A 16,154-nucleotide genomic window follows, 5' to 3' on the forward strand; every position below is an offset into this window, starting at 1 on the left:
AAGACTGCTGAACTGAATTACGTTGTCATGAAGCTAGATCTTGTCCAGAATCTCTGCTTTTTGTGACTTGGGGTACATTTGTTCAGACGTTTTTGAGATAAGTCCTAAAAATATTTGTATATGTGGACTTGTTTAACCTTGGGTTATCTTTCTCCTGTGGGAGCCTTGCAAGGCTCTGATTGGCTGGTCGCAATATCTTAGAAAATGTTGTGGCAGCCATTACAGGACTTAGTCATCATTGAGATTATTTGAGATGACATCAGTGATGTGATAAATGACATCACAGACAAATCGTGAGTGATGTAATACGTGAGGTCATAAACAGTGCATGGTTTTAGGACCCCAGGACTCTGGACTGGGCTGCACCTGGCACTCGCAGCCGATGCTTCATCAACAGGTAGGTGTCCCCTTCCCGAGTCTATACCATATTTTCCTGTGGTTGGGCCCATGCCCTGCACACCAACGGATACCTGGGCTGACTGCTGTCAGGCGCTGGAGCTTTTGCTGTGGCTGGGCTAATACCACGCACACCAACGGATGCATGGGCTGACTGCTGGCAGGCGCTGGAGCAGAGGCAGAAGAGGCTCAGTGACAGTGGGCCATGCAGGCCAAAAATGAACTGCACTGCCAGAACAAGGGCAGAGATTTTGTCGGAGGCCCAATCGCACCCCATCTGCTGCTGGGAGCTACCTGAGACTTTGTAGGCAGTGCTCTCTCCTGCTTCTCTACGTGCGCTCCTGGACTGGAGGCCAGTGACCAGCACACCCACGGCCCCAGATACTGTGGCCTCCATGTGGGGCCGTAGACCCTCCCCCTCTGGACACAAGACCGCCTTGCCAAGAATGCTGGATTAGCCCTCCTCTGCATCAGGCCCAACGTGACATACCGGAGCCCCACACAGCAACCTCCACTTACCTCAATGCAACCAGACACCTACAGCCCGACACGGGCAGTGCAATGTTAGGGGAGTCCTACTCATCACTACGGACCCCGACTGACAATACCTGCATCGGGTAGGCTTCCGATACTGTTCTCTCCACCCACCCTTAACCAGGTGCCCTGTTGAACGTCGCGGACCCCTCTAGGGCCTAATACCACATACACAGAGTGCTCTGAACCACAAGCTGGCTGCCAGGGGAGGAGGGAGGGAATCCCACATCACCCCTATAGGTGGGGAAATGAAGGGAACGTAGCCGATACACTTCTAAGGATGCTCTCGGGTGGGCTAACAGGACCCGTACAAACAGAAGGGGCACAGCACTATACAACATTGGCATTATTTCTGAACATCTTAGCACAGGATAAAGGGTACAGGCCTTCTTACCTCCCCTAAAGTGATCTTGGTTTGGCATATCAGGCCACTACGGCCCCGGAAATGGCCTCCTGCGTAGACCATACATCCCTCTACGTTGCAGCTGATAGACCGAATGACCCTCTACATCCTTCCTGTGCTCATTATCCCAAACATGGTTGCCATCGTCTTGGGACTCCCTCAACCAGGTATCTTAAAGATGGGAAAGAACAAACTGGAAATATCCCAGGCCCTGCCTGAGGCAACTATGGTCCGCACCGGATGCCGGCAGACATCGCTCACTTGGACAAGACATTATCGGACATCCAATCAGACCACTCCCGCAAGTTTGATGAACTACTCGTGGTGGTCCTCAACATCAAATCTACACTGGATCCCAAACTGGACTATCTGTGTATCGAGGTGGGACTCCTCTGAGAAAAACATAGGAAATTAGAAGAGCGGGTCAACACCTCAGAGCCTACTTTGGCTGCTCTCAGACCTATGGTGTCACTCGCCAACAAGTGCCTCACTACCCTGCAGGAAGAAGCCAAGTAACTTCGAAAGCGGGTCAAAGACCAAGAAGGGAGGTCACGCAGGAACAATGTTCTCATAGTGGGTCTTCCTGAATGTGCCTAAGGCCAATGTATAGAACTGTATCTTGAGAACTGGCTCACCCACACAATCCCCTTCGGCCCGTCATATTGGGGAGATGACTTTAGCTGCACCCCTGACATTAACATGAGCTGATCTCATCCCCCACTCATGGGCACACACTCTTTCTCTCTGGCACAGCAATATACTGACATAGGCTAATAACCTTCAGGCACAGGAGGTGTTCCGGCGCCTACAACCACTTGAAAGGGAATATTCATACTACTCGAGTTGCATGACCTACACACCAGACTTGACCTGCTGCGTTGCTCCTGGGGCGCCCTTACTAGGATTTCAGGCACAGAATTTCTCAGCTGCACGCTTTCAGATCACTGCCCCCTACAGGTCGAATTGACATGGGAAGGGTCATATCCAAAGTCCCCTCGCCAACAAGTGCCTCACTACCCTGCAGGAAGAAGCCAAGTATCTTCGAAAGCGGGTCAAAGACCAAGAAGGGAGGTCACGCAGGAACAATGTTCTCATAGTGGGTCTTCCTGAATGTGCCTAAGGCCAATGCATAGAACTGTATCTCGAGAACTGGCTCACCCACACAATCCTACAAGGGAAAACAATCTACTTTCTTCTCAAGAGAAAGATCCCACAGAGTGTCATGGGCTCTCCCTGCCCGGATGCTCCACTGAGACCAGTGATAGCAAGGTTGTTCAACTATTGTGACGGGAATCACATACTACATGGGCTTTAGGCCCATGGATGGTGTAGAATGGGCAAGTGCAGATATACCCGCACTACACTTTAGAAGTTTAGAAACGTAGTTCCTCCTTCCTCTGAGTGCAGAAATGTCTACGAGAACACAACGTGAAGTTAGCACTTCAATTCCCCACAACTCTTCAGGTTAAACACGAGGGTACTACTATCTTCCAAATAACCCTAGAAGCGGCTTGGGTCTGGCTAGAGCAACACAGGATTGCACCAGCATAAGAGGTCCCACCTGCCCCCTGCCCTCATGGCAAACCAGGAAACAGTGAAGGGCATGCCAAATGGCCCCCACAAGGCCCCACCAAGGAGCAGACAGCAAGAGAAAAAGCATGGGTCATAAGGGACTTAGAGGAGGGAACCACACCCTGTTCCCCTTCACCTCAGATGCGGGGAACTCCAAAGGGGACATGCCATCCCTAACTGAATCACAGCTCACTGAGATGCTGGGCAGGGCCCCCCTGTCACCCCGCAGACCTCCGAAGATCTAATGTGACATACTCCGAGTGGCTCTGGAGGTAGCTCACAGCAACACTCACGTAAGTACTCGGGTGGGGGTGGGGTTACTCACCCGACATTGCACGTCACTACAAGACCATGCATGGTAGTCCATGATTTGCAGGCCACATACGTCCGAAAGACTTGCATAACACCCCTACTTGTGTTACATTACTGTTATAAACATTGTTCATACTTTTGACTGAATACTATTGCATATAAGTGCTGATGGCTGGCTCCCTGTTGGCATACTTGCCAGGGCCTAGGAATTGGGGAAAGTTAATGTTTAATTGTTTTTATTTACAATGCAAAGGAGGGATCACTGCTCATCTGTGGGACATTTTGTTTGAAGGGGACAATTCACGAAAGAAGATGGGTTCAAGGTTGTTATCACAAGGGAAACTGCTATTACTCCTCTATGAATAAATATGTCCTTAGTTTCGCAAACACCAACCACGCTACTACTGACCTGGACTGTCTGGGGCTTAGCAGGGTACATAAAACTTTACCTAGTGTACAAATACATGAGAAGATAAAAATAACAATAGCTCTTTTGCAGGAAACCCATCTGACATCACAATCACTGACTTAAATGTGTAAACAATGGTGAGGCACATTGGCTGGGACCACATACTTGGTTATGCTAGAGGTGCGTTGATCTAGGTTGCCCTATGGACACGACTAGCAGTAATACACACTTGTGTAGACACTGAGGGACAATATACTGGAGTGGCTGCTGGACAGACACCCAATAACACTAGTCTCATTGTACGGGCCCAATACTGACCAGCCCTCTCTTGAGGAAATATGAATTTTTATGATCAATTGTGTCCCCTATCTTAGACCCCAACGGCTCCATGTACATGCTACAAGTACATGTATGTTCCCTCCACTTCCAGCTATGAAGACGCAAATACATGTGCGTCCAACGTTAACATGTCCTCTTTCAGATCCACCATGAATGGGTCGAATATTCCGTTCCTAAGTATGCCTTGCCACCGTCTTTATATAGAGTACCTTTCATGTTTTTCAGCTCTGGCAAGTTAGGCCCTGAATTCTGCCATCGAGCTTTTCCTGCTTTCTGCCTCTGAATGCTCCAGCCTGGACCTGCATCTGTATCCATGACCTTTGTCTTACTTCCTGTGCGGCTACCGGTGCCTGGCCCGGCCTGTTGCCTGCCAAGACTGTATTCAGCCTTCAAGTTATCTGCTCCGCTCCTCGAGAAATACATTCCTGTCTAGTAGTTTAGGTAAACATCCTCCCAGCTACAGAGCAAAGGGCCCGGCCTTACTGTCTCCGTGCAAGTAACTCATAGCTCCTGTTACCATGATAGGCCCATGCCCCCTCGCATCTCATGTAGACACGTAGACGCTTATACACGCACTAGAAGTCAGTATAGGATAGCCTTTGCCTGAGAGACCTTTCCTTCCAGATAATACAGTTCTTTAAACACAAGATATTAGATACGATTTGGGATTAGGTTGTTCTGACATCCCAGACTTCTGTCTCCTCATGTAGGGCTAAATGTCAAGTCCCCTTCACCCTCCAGTTACACGTCAATCACACGTCATGCTGCCGTGCGCGCATCTCTGCCATGTATTTCTGCTGACTTTGCAGGATTCTCTTATGGATCCACCCACCTGTGACATCCTCATAATGACGTTTCTAAGTACACGCCTATTGTAACGCCTTTTTCATTACGTATGTGTATTCTTATCTCTCTTCTCAGCTGTTACGCCTCCTGCATTTGCCTTTACTGTAATGCATTGACTATATATATGACAACCTGTCAATAAAGTATTGCTCTATCCCTTCCCGAACCTTCGTGGTGACGGAATCCGATTGCCTGGTTCGAACCAATTCCTTTGTAAGGAATAAATCCCCTTTTAAAAACCTCAAATACCACGGATTCTGCCTCTTATTTTTACTGAGTTATTCTTATTGATCTTTACCACATAAATTAAGTCTAGGTAATTTAAATTTACCACATAATTGGCGCCCGAACAGGGACTCCTCCCCCACCCCACGCGCCGGAGGTGCATTGCAGACCTGGTCTCCTGCCACAGCCGGATGGACAACTACGCGTACCTGCAGGATTTCCTGTACCTCCCTCAGGCCAACGGAGGTGACTGAGGCTGCGATCAACACCCAGACGAGGTGGTGAGGAGTGCGGAGGATCCCGACCAGAGCCTAGCTGAGAGAGCAAGATCCGAGGTATACAGAGGCCCACCAGATTCCGAAGTTCCGAAGTAACTAAGTCACGAGTCGAGTCCAGTCCAGTCTGGTCTAGTCCAGACCAGAGTTTCCGAGGCCTTCTGTTCCGTTCCGTGCTTCCCGGTGAGTACCGTTGCTGGGGACGCATCTAGACGTGCGCATTGGTTTGTGCCGGTCAAGACGGGTTTGGGTACACAGATCCGGTCTGCACTGTTTTAGCAGTGTATCTGTACTGTTTAGCAGTACATCTAGTATTATGCAGTTAGCTAGTTTTTATTCTAATTATTATTGTTCGTTTTAAAATGTTTTAATATGTTTTAAATGTCGTGGTATGAGTGATTTTCGATCTTCATTACTGTGTTTATTGTATTAATTGTGTTCAAGTCCGAAAAAGAGTCAAGTAGCAAGGTTTAAGATGCCGTTATTCTCAAAATTAAGACAGATTAGAACTAGAAAAGGGATATTCGAGGAAGCCGTTCCCATTCCACCTAGGGACACTCCAGGGTACTTTATGTACCATAAACATGGCCTAGACGCCGTATTATATCTCGATTTGTGGGTGGACTACACCAAGGATTTAGCAGAGAATCAGAGATGGCCCGCCGCTGGGACATGGGATGCAGATTGCATCATGAGAGTAGAAGAAGCATTATGGAAAAAGAAAGCCAGACAGTCACAGAAAGATGCCATTGAATTATGGCGTAAAGAATCGCATAGACGCACAGAGAAAGCACTCAGAAAAGAAGAGAAAAGTAGGGAAGATTCAGACAAAGCCCGAGAAAACGTATTAATTGAGGAAGGTATCCGAGCAAAAGCAGAACAAGTAGACAGACAACGAAACACTCTTATGAATGGTATGTATCCTCTTCTGGCCGAGGGTTTACCTAAGGCCACCCTGGAAGTACCGAAAGATCTGCCACCTCCATTGCTTCCGACTAAATTGCTCCCCAAGACCGCAAAGGACATTTTCCTTTCTTCCTATTTAGACGATGTAGCCCCCGAATATGTTAATGCTCCGCCGCCACGCACACCACCTGCTAACGGCGCTCGACCCCGAGATAATCTGCCCCCACTTCCGCAGCAACATACTCCTCCTTCCGTTGCAAACCTTCCGCCCGTTCCTTCACTCCTTCCTGCATCTATTCTTCCCACCTTACACCCAACGAACCCTTTTGGACCTAGCACCTCAGGAGGTGCGACAGGAAGTTTTCACATGCCGCCATCAGCGCGTCGATTGACTTATAGGGATTTAGCACACCAACGTACACCTCAAACAGCGAATTATGACATATTTAAAGAGCCTCTTACAGATTGTAGATATGATCCAGTACCTGGTAAAGACGACAGAATGATGCTATCATCAGTACGTCTACGACGAGTTGCGAATTATTTAATGATATTACCAGAAATGATTGATCATCTAGACAAAATATATCACTTTGTCCAAACAGGGCAAGGTCCCGAAAGTATTGGCGAGGCCATGGCATACCAGAAAGTGGACACGCAAAAACTGTTGTTACGCTTCTTCATAAACTGCCTGATAAGACACAGAGATAGGCCAGGTGTAGACCCGGAAGAAATGAAAGCACTTAACAAATGGGGTCAGAATATAGCGGACGGAAAACATGATAAACAGAATAGTATAGAAAGTATGTACCGAAGGATCCGAAAAACAGTAGAACAAATATGTGACAGAGAACGACCTGAACGAGAAACAGATGCAGATAAGACTGAGTCCTCGGGGGAGGAGGAACAACTAGAAATGACAACAGGACAATTACAATTACCAGCTAGAGAAATGATAGCTTATGTAGGTAAGGGAAGATCCTTTAATAATTCAATACGTCCGATACGTCCAGAAAGTAAGAGAAATTTTCAAGCAGCCATGTCAAATCCAAAGACCCCTGAACATTTATTTCAGGCTACTGATAAAATACTTCAAGAACGAATGGGGTACCATGTACTCGATTCTATGGATGAACAAGAATTAGCCAGGTCAGCAGTACAATGGGCTGACAGTTCTGATAAATATAGTGATGACACGCTAGCACACACGTTTTTGAATCTTTCACCAGACGAACAGCGTTTAGCTGGTATATACATGATACAACATCTCCTTATATTGTATAAGGGTCAACGTTCTGATCCTGGTCCCCTACCTGATATACTGATAGAACTACTCATGAATAAATGGAGAGGTCTAGGTACCGATCTAATTAAAGTACTTCTAGAATATCGACACAGATATAGTGCCTTCTTGTGCCCAGAGCTTGATCCAGCTCCCTCCATGGAAAGAAAAATGTATTACATAGACAGACAGAATCCCTTACGCGAAGTGCACCCAGTTAGAAATGATGATAATACTTTTAGACGCGTGTTTGTGTACACGCCCATAACTAAAATAGAACTATTGGAAATGAAAAAGTTAGTGCCTAGCCATGACAGAGATCCAGCAGGTTTTCACCGTGAAATAAAAGACATGTTACTCATGGGTGATTATACCTATCCTGACATTATGAAAATATTAAAAGTATTATTGCCTGCCGGTATTTACGAGAAACTAAAAGAAAAAGAATGGGAGGTGGGAGAACAAAAGATTGATTGGACAGCATTGGAAAACGAAGAAAATGCCCGAACTGCAGGCCTAGGGCTTGGAGACAAAACTAAAGCATTACCAGGATTATTAGTACAAGTATTGCCACGTTTATTAACTACGAAAAAGGAAGACTGGGGAGCAATCTCAGCTTGCAAACAGAAACCCGATGAAGACACTAGTGATTTTTATTCCCGATTTGAAAAATGTTTTGGTATTAATAGCGGCCTGAAAGCAAGTAGCGATTCATATCCACATCTCTTTGTAACAAAATTAGTCGAGAATTCCTTGCCCCAGGTTAAGAACAGATTATTGAAAGTAGAGAGCTCTTGGCAAGCTAACACCCCGTCACAAATGTTACAAATGTTACAGTACCATCAGAATAGAATTAGAGAAGAACAAGAACACGAACAAAGACGTATGAAAGACACGAAAATGAAAATGCTCGTCGCCCAGTCAGTTCCAGCTGACAGTCATAAAAAGGGTGCGACACAGTCCAGTATTCAGCGGTTCCTGTTAAAGGGACATGTAACTATTGTAAACAGCCAGGTCATTATATAAACGATTGTGCAGTTCTGAAACATAATATCTCTACGGGTAAAACCAAGGAAAGACCGCGTCCACCTAGACAGGATCAGATCCAACGACAACCTCAGAATGTACAGCCTATGCCAGCTTCACAACAGACCGTAGCGGTACCACAACCACAGCCTAGTGTCGCAACACAAAACACGACACAACAGATGTACCAGTATGCACAAAATGACTATCCCGATTATCAGCGATACACATGAAACAGCCTAGAGAGGGAGGTTGGCTTACCCCTTATTGAGGTTCTTGTAGATCAAGAGGATCCTTATGTACATAGTCAAGTATTAGGGAAGGACAGAAAGTTTTTAATTGATACAGGGGCAAGCAGAACAACTATAAGTCACGACGAGGTTCGAGGGGCACCCCTCTCAGGCTCACAGAATGTTTCCCTTGGATTTTCAGGAAAGCCTATTGTTAACGAAGTATCGCAACCTCTTCCTCTTGCAGTTGGTCCATTGACACGGACTACAGATTTATTGCTAACAAAATCATGCCCAGAAAACTTGTTAGGTATAAAGACATTGAAAGCTCTAGGAGCTGTAATATGTTGTTCCCCAGAAGGGGTACGATTATTTTTGCGTGACTTTAAAGGTCACTATGTATTTAAAGACATGGATCACCGGTTACAGAATGTCCCTGCACATTTATGGGCACAAGGCCCCACTGATGTAGGTTGTATGCATATTACACCATATCGAGTTACACTCAAAACAGGAGTGGTATTACCACGAATTCGACAATACAAGTTACCCCCAGATGCTGTAGTGGCTTTGCTGCAAATCATTGACGAGCTCATAGCACAAGGAGTGGTTGTGGAAACCGACTCCAATGTATGTAATTCTCCTATTATTCCACTTCTTAAACGAACTGATCCAGAAGCACCCCCCGTTTATCGATTAATTATTGATCTGCGCGAATTGAATAAATGCATTGTACCACAGTATCCCGTGGTTCCAGATATCTCTTCATTATTAACAGCTATTGATTCAGAAGCAACGTTCTTTACTGTAATTGACCTCAAGAACGCCTTCTTTAGCGTCCCAATCGATCCGGAAAGCCAATATTTGTTCGGATTCTGTTTAAATGGACGAAGCTTCAAATTTGCACGCGCACCTCAAGGATTCACAGAAAGCCCCAGCATCTATAGCCAAGCACTGAAAAGACAACTTGACAGTATCCACATGCCTGTTAACACTGCCCTGCTTCAGTATGTCGATGATCTGCTGATCACCGCCCGAAGCGAGCCCGAATGTGAAAAAGCATCACTGACGGTTTTACATTTCCTGGCCGACAAGGGGCACAAGGTGTCCCCTTCGAAGCTGCAATTCTGTGTTCATCAAGTTGTGTACCTTGGGCACTTGCTGTCCAAAGGGGGGAGACAGCTCACACCTGACCGCATCCAGTTAATTGTAAACATGCCACCACCCAAGACACAAAAGGAGGTGCGGGCCTTCATAGGTCTCATTTCATACTGTAGGCAATGGATTCCCCAATATGCATTTCTAGTAAAGCCACTCATTCAGTTGACAACCCAGGAGGCAGCGACTTCGACTGTCCTCCCTTGGACTCAGGAACATGCACAAGCTTTTGAAGACTTAAAGAAAGCCTTATGTCAAGCACCTGTTTTAGCGACACCATGTTACAGTAAGCCTTTTACACTTTTTGTTACAGAACGCGAAGGTACTGCCTTGTCAGTACTCACTCAGGAACAAGCAAGTTCACACAAGCCGTGTGCTTACTTTTCTAGCACATTAGATCCAGTAGCCCAGGCTCTGCCTACGTGCCTGAAATCAGTCGCAGCGACAGCTTTAGCGATCAGACAAAGCGATTCCATAGTATTAGGACATCAATTGATAGTGCAAGTTCCACATTCCGTGGAAGTTCTTTTAAACCGAACTCAGACTCAGCACTTGACTATAGCACGACTGACAGGTTATGAATTAACATTGTTCCAACCACACATAGAAATCAGACGCTGTAGTACATTAAATCCTGCCACACTTTTGCCATTAAGTGGAACAGACCCATTGGCACATGATTGTATTGAAGTCATTACTATTACGACGAAACCCAGACAAGACTTGACAGACATTCCATTACCAGATCCAGACCTGACACTTTATGTGGATGGTTCATGCATGAGAACAAGTACAGGAGAGTTAGTGGCCGCTTACGCAGTCACGACAGACACCGAAATTATTGAAACGAATTGTATTGACACCTTGTCAGCTCAAGCAGCAGAGCTCATCGCTCTGACACAAGCCTGTATTCAAGCCAAAAATAAAAGAGTCAACATATACACAGATTCCCGTTATGCATTCGGAGTTGTACACGACTTCGGAGTCCTTTGGCGAGAGAGAGGTTATTTAACTTCTCATGGTGCCAACATTCAACACGGTCCCCTCATTCAAGCTCTGTTAGATGCAATACATCTGCCTACTTCAATATCCATCATGAAGTGCAAGGCCCATACAAAAATTACCGATATCATTTCCCAGGGTAACGACCTAGCAGACCGAACAGCTAAGCAAACAGCACAGAATCGGACTCATGCAACTGACTTGACAAAAACAATAGTTCCAACATCGACACACTGCATGACAGTAAGGGATCCCGCCCTTGATGTAATCGACATACAGACACATGCTACACCAGAGGAAATCAAGAAATGGACTGAACTAGGAGGGATCCAAACAGATCAGGGATGGATGACGAAGGGAAAATCTACATGGTTTCTCCCCGACTCCATGGTTCAAGTTATCATTAACACAATACATAGTCCAGCGCATCTAGGAGAGAAAGCTATGTTAGACAGTATTCAAAACATTTGGTTTAATAAACACTTACGAGCTGCAGCCAAACAGAAAGTGCGTACTTGCATGATTTGTTGTCAGTTCAACCCAGGTAAAGGCGTTCCTGTAGAGCAAGGTGGATTTCAACCTCCCGATCACCCTTTTGAAGTCCTCCAGATGGATTATATCCAGATGGAACGTTGTCGAGGATTCAAATATGTCCTCGTAGTTGTATGTGCACTTTCCCGTTGGACAGAAGCATATCCAGTCTCAGATTACACAGCCCCGACCACTGCCAAGCAGCTGGTTCGTGAATTCTTCCCACGGTATGGTTTGCCCCGTATCGTGTACTCAGATAATGGCCAACCGTTCTCATCCGAGCTAATGAAACACATTTCACTCCTGTTAGGCTATCAATGGAAATTCCACTGTGTCCGGCATCCCGAGGCAGCAGGTCTCGTGGAGCGTCATAATCAGACTCTGAAAATACGTCTTTCTAAAATCTGCAGAGAGAAAGGCGTCGACTGGATAGTAGCTTTACCAGTTGCGCTCTTTTACATGAGAATGATAGCACATTCTCGAACAGGGCTATCCCCGTACGAGGTGGTCTTCGGTAGGCCACCAAATATGTGGGGGACGCTTATACCTCGTAAAATCACTGATGTTGATTGTAATATGCTGACAGATTACCTTGCTTCCTTGATGTCTGCACTACAATCTTGCCGTTCACAGGTAGCTGCAGCCTTTCCCGACAATACCGAGGTGAAGCCCCATGAAGTGGTTCCCGGAGACTTTGTTTTCATAAGAAATTTCGACAGGAGGAGCCCGCTGGAGCCTCGCTGGCAAACGCCGAAATTAGTACTCCTGACCACGAGGACAGCAGTGAAGATTGAGGGTCGCAAGGGTTGGCTACATTCGAGCCATATCAAGAAATTTCATGGACTGCCTTCTGATTTGAACTCTCAGCCCTACCCTCCTCCACAGACTGACTCAAAACTCCCCCTGGTCGAGAAAACTGCTGCCCAAGAATACAAACTGAAACTAAGGTCTAGCAAGTCAGACAATTTGATTGTTTAAGTCCTCTTCTAGGTGAATCGGTTAAATTAGTCTCTGACATGTATCCTCTAGACCGAAATAGAGAGAGAGATAGACAGCAACAGCTCAAGAAACGTGCATATTGTAAATCACTTCATAGCCACTGTATAGTGACATTATTGATTATGTTTTTTCTAAATCTTCTGATTATTGCTGCAAGTATACTGTTGCACATATACTACCCTATTTTCAAGCGTGCACATTCTGCTTCCGATGTTACTGCCGAACACTCTTTTAGCGAATTACCTCCACATGAGTTGCCCTACAGACTTGCGCTGCGCAATAACACATTCATTAGTATGTTACATCACTCCCATCAGGCCAACAACGCTACAAATTGTTGGATATGTGGCCGACTCCCTCCCTACCAGAAATACAAGGGAGTTCTGCCCCTCTTTCCATATCCATTCACACACAATGGTTCCTGTGGTGCATGGTTTAGTTTGATTAATTCTTTAGATTCAAATACCGTAGTTTACCAGAGCAACTGGGTATGGGGAAACCTGAACTTAGTTTTGCTTAAAGCCTGCTACCCTAACAAGGAGGGACTTCCCAAAAGGACAGGAACTGATCTAGAAAATGAAGTATATGGATTAGGTAATTTTACACTTAACCTCATGATTCTGAATGTTGAATCCGAAGCTGCACCAGTCTTGCCTGCTATGTCCGTATTACCAGTCAAAGGTGAATTATGTGTAAGAAAGAATGGTTCAGTACACTTGGGTCATAGTAAATGTACTACTGTGATCGAATTCAGTGATCAAGGCAAGTCTACATTTAGAGCTTCCCGTCATTCCTACTTCATTTAGGGGACAAGGAGGGAATGAGGAAATATGAATTTTTATGATCAATTGTGTCCCCTATCTTAGACCCCAACGGCTCCATGTACATGCTACAAGTACATGTATGTTCCCTCCACTTCCAGCTATGAAGACGCAAATACATGTGCGTCCAACGTTAACATGTCCTCTTTCAGATCCACCATGAATGGGTCGAATATTCCGTTCCTAAGTATGCCTTGCCAACGTCTTTATATAGAGTACCTTTCATGTTTTTCAGCTCTGGCAAGTTAGGCCCTGAATTCTGCCATCGAGCTTTTCCTGCTTTCTGCCTCTGAATGCTCCAGCCTGGACCTGCATCTGTATCCATGACCTTTGTCTTACTTCCTGTGCGGCTAACGGTGCCTGGCCCGGCCTGTTGCCTGCCAAGACTGTATTCAGCCTTCAAGTTATCTGCTCCGCTCCTCGAGAAATACATTCCTGTCTAGTAGTTTAGGTAAACATCCTCCCAGCTACAGAGCAAAGGGCCCGGCCTTACTGTCTCCGTGCAAGTAACTCATAGCTCCTGTTACCATGATAGGCCCATGCCCCCTCGCATCTCATGTAGACACGTAGACGCTTATACACGCACTAGAAGTCAGTATAGGATAGCCTCTGCCTGAGAGACCTTTCCTTCCAGATAATACAGTTCTTTAAACACAAGATATTAGATACGATTTGGGATTAGGTTGTTCTGACATCCCAGACTTCTGTCTCCTCATGTAGGGCTAAATGTCAAGTCCCCTTCACCCTCCAGTTACACGTCAATCACACGTCATGCTGCCGTGCGCGCATCTCTGCCATGTATTTCTGCTGACTTTGCAGGATTCTCTTATGGATCCACCCACCTGTGACATCCTCATAATGACGTTTCTAAGTACACGCCTATTGTAACGCCTTTTTCATTACGTATGTGTATTCTTATCTCTCTTCTCAGCTGTTACGCCTCCTGCATTTGCCTTTACTGTAATGCATTGACTATATATATGACAACCTGTCAATAAAGTATTGCTCTATCCCTTCCCGAACCTTCGTGGTGACGGAATCCGATTGCCTGGTTCGAACCAATTCCTTTGTAAGGAATAAATCCCCTTTTAAAAACCTCAAATACCACGGATTCTGCCTCTTATTTTTACTGAGTTATTCTTATTGATCTTTACCGCATAAATTAAGTCTAGGTAATTTAAATTTACCACACTCTCTTTCCTGCAAACTTTAACCCCAGTACTGCTCCAATCCCCTTCGGCCCGTAATATTGGGGAGATGACTTTAGCTGCACCCCTGACATTGACATGAGCTGATCTCATCCCCCACTCATGGGCACACACTGTTTCTCTCTGGCACAGCAATATACTGACATAGGCTAATAACCTTCAGGCACAGGAGGTGTTCCGGCGCCTACACCCACTTGAAAGGGAATATTCATACTACTCGAGTTGCATGACCTACACACCAGAATTGACCTGCTGTGTTGCTCCTGGGGCACCCTTACTAGGATTTCAGGCACAGAATTTCTCAGCTGCACGCTTTCAGATCACTGCCCCCTACAGGTCGAATTGACATGGGGAGGGTCATATCCAAAGTCCCCACCTGGCGTTTACTACTCGAGGCGCTCTGTGACACCCCGCTTCGTACTTTTTGTTTGGAGTCAATATCAAACTACTATAAGGACAACAAAGGCACCGCTTCAGAGGTGGGGATATAATTAAGGGTGGGCGTAGTGGGCGTAGTGGGGCTACGTGAAGCAGCACGTAGTGTGCCCAAATCTACGCACACTACGCGCTTCGCGTAGCCCCACTATGTGCCACCCACCTCCCGCCCGCCCTTCTTTTAAATAATATAAGCAATGAAAAATAAATTAAAGTAAGTCGACTTACCCGTAAGCGCGGCGTCTCCGGGGCTCCCTCTTTCTGTTTCTAATTTCTTCTGGCAAATGCGCATGCGCGGACGCCCGCGCATGCGCATTTCTCGCGAGAAATGCGCATGCGCGGGTGTCCGCGCATGCGCATTTGCCAGAAGAAATTAGAAACAGAAAGAGGGAGCCCCGGAGACGCCGCGCTTACGGGTAAGTCGACTTACTTTAATTTATTTTTCAATGCTTATATTATTAATAGGAGGGCAGGCGGGAGGTGGGTGGCGGGTGGCAAGCAGCTACGCTTCGCCCTCGGCGTGTGCGTAGCGCTGCCCTGCTTCGCCTACTTCGGAAAGTGCGAAGCAGGCAGCGCTACGTACACTACGTGGGCGAAGCGTAGTGCTACGCCCGGGGTTAGATATAATGAGATGCACTTGAGATGGTGCTATGCGGGAACAGGATCAAGGCCATATTTGGTGCATGCATTTCCCTATGCCAAGACCTGGGCTCACTGGAAACTGAGATATGCAAACATGAGCGATCACTCCCCTCCGTCCCATTGGCCGCGGCTAATCTGGCCCAAGCATGACTGCAACATAAACTTGTGTCAGACCAACTGGGCACACTGGACCATATGGAGTATTTGGCCAGGAAGCACCCAGAGGGAGACAAAGCTGGCTACTTGCTGGCATGACTCCTCTGATCTGGCTCACCATGGCTCCCGATCACAGCCATATGCGATGAATGTCGACACCTAGTAAATTCCCAAGAAAATATTAATACGATCATTTACACTTACTATGTCTCCCTGTACAGGTCCCTTCCGGGACAGGCATGAGGGAGACGGTGCATTTTCTCCAGAGCTTGAACCTCCCACAAATCCTGAAATGCAATTTACAATCCTAGAATCCCTCATAGCAGAAACTGAAATAGTATATGCTATAAAGCAACAGGCGATGGGTAAGACCCCTGGTGGTGATGGGTGGCCATTAGAATTTTATACCGCATTTCAAACACAACTGGGTCCTCAGTTACTTCACGT

The 16,154-nt window shown here is 46.3% G+C and overlaps 1 long non-coding RNA gene across 1 annotated transcript in view; it reads left to right on the top strand.

The window, feature by feature from the left end:
* Positions 1-16,154, top strand: part of LOC146796251 (uncharacterized) — a 107,507-nt gene that overhangs the window by 75,353 nt on the left and 16,000 nt on the right. The gene's annotated exons all lie outside the window — the stretch shown is intronic.

The sequence above is a fragment of the Triturus cristatus genome, chromosome 10, assembly GCF_964204655.1.
Source record: "Triturus cristatus chromosome 10, aTriCri1.1, whole genome shotgun sequence".
NCBI classification, from domain to species: Eukaryota; Metazoa; Chordata; class Amphibia; order Caudata; family Salamandridae; genus Triturus; species Triturus cristatus.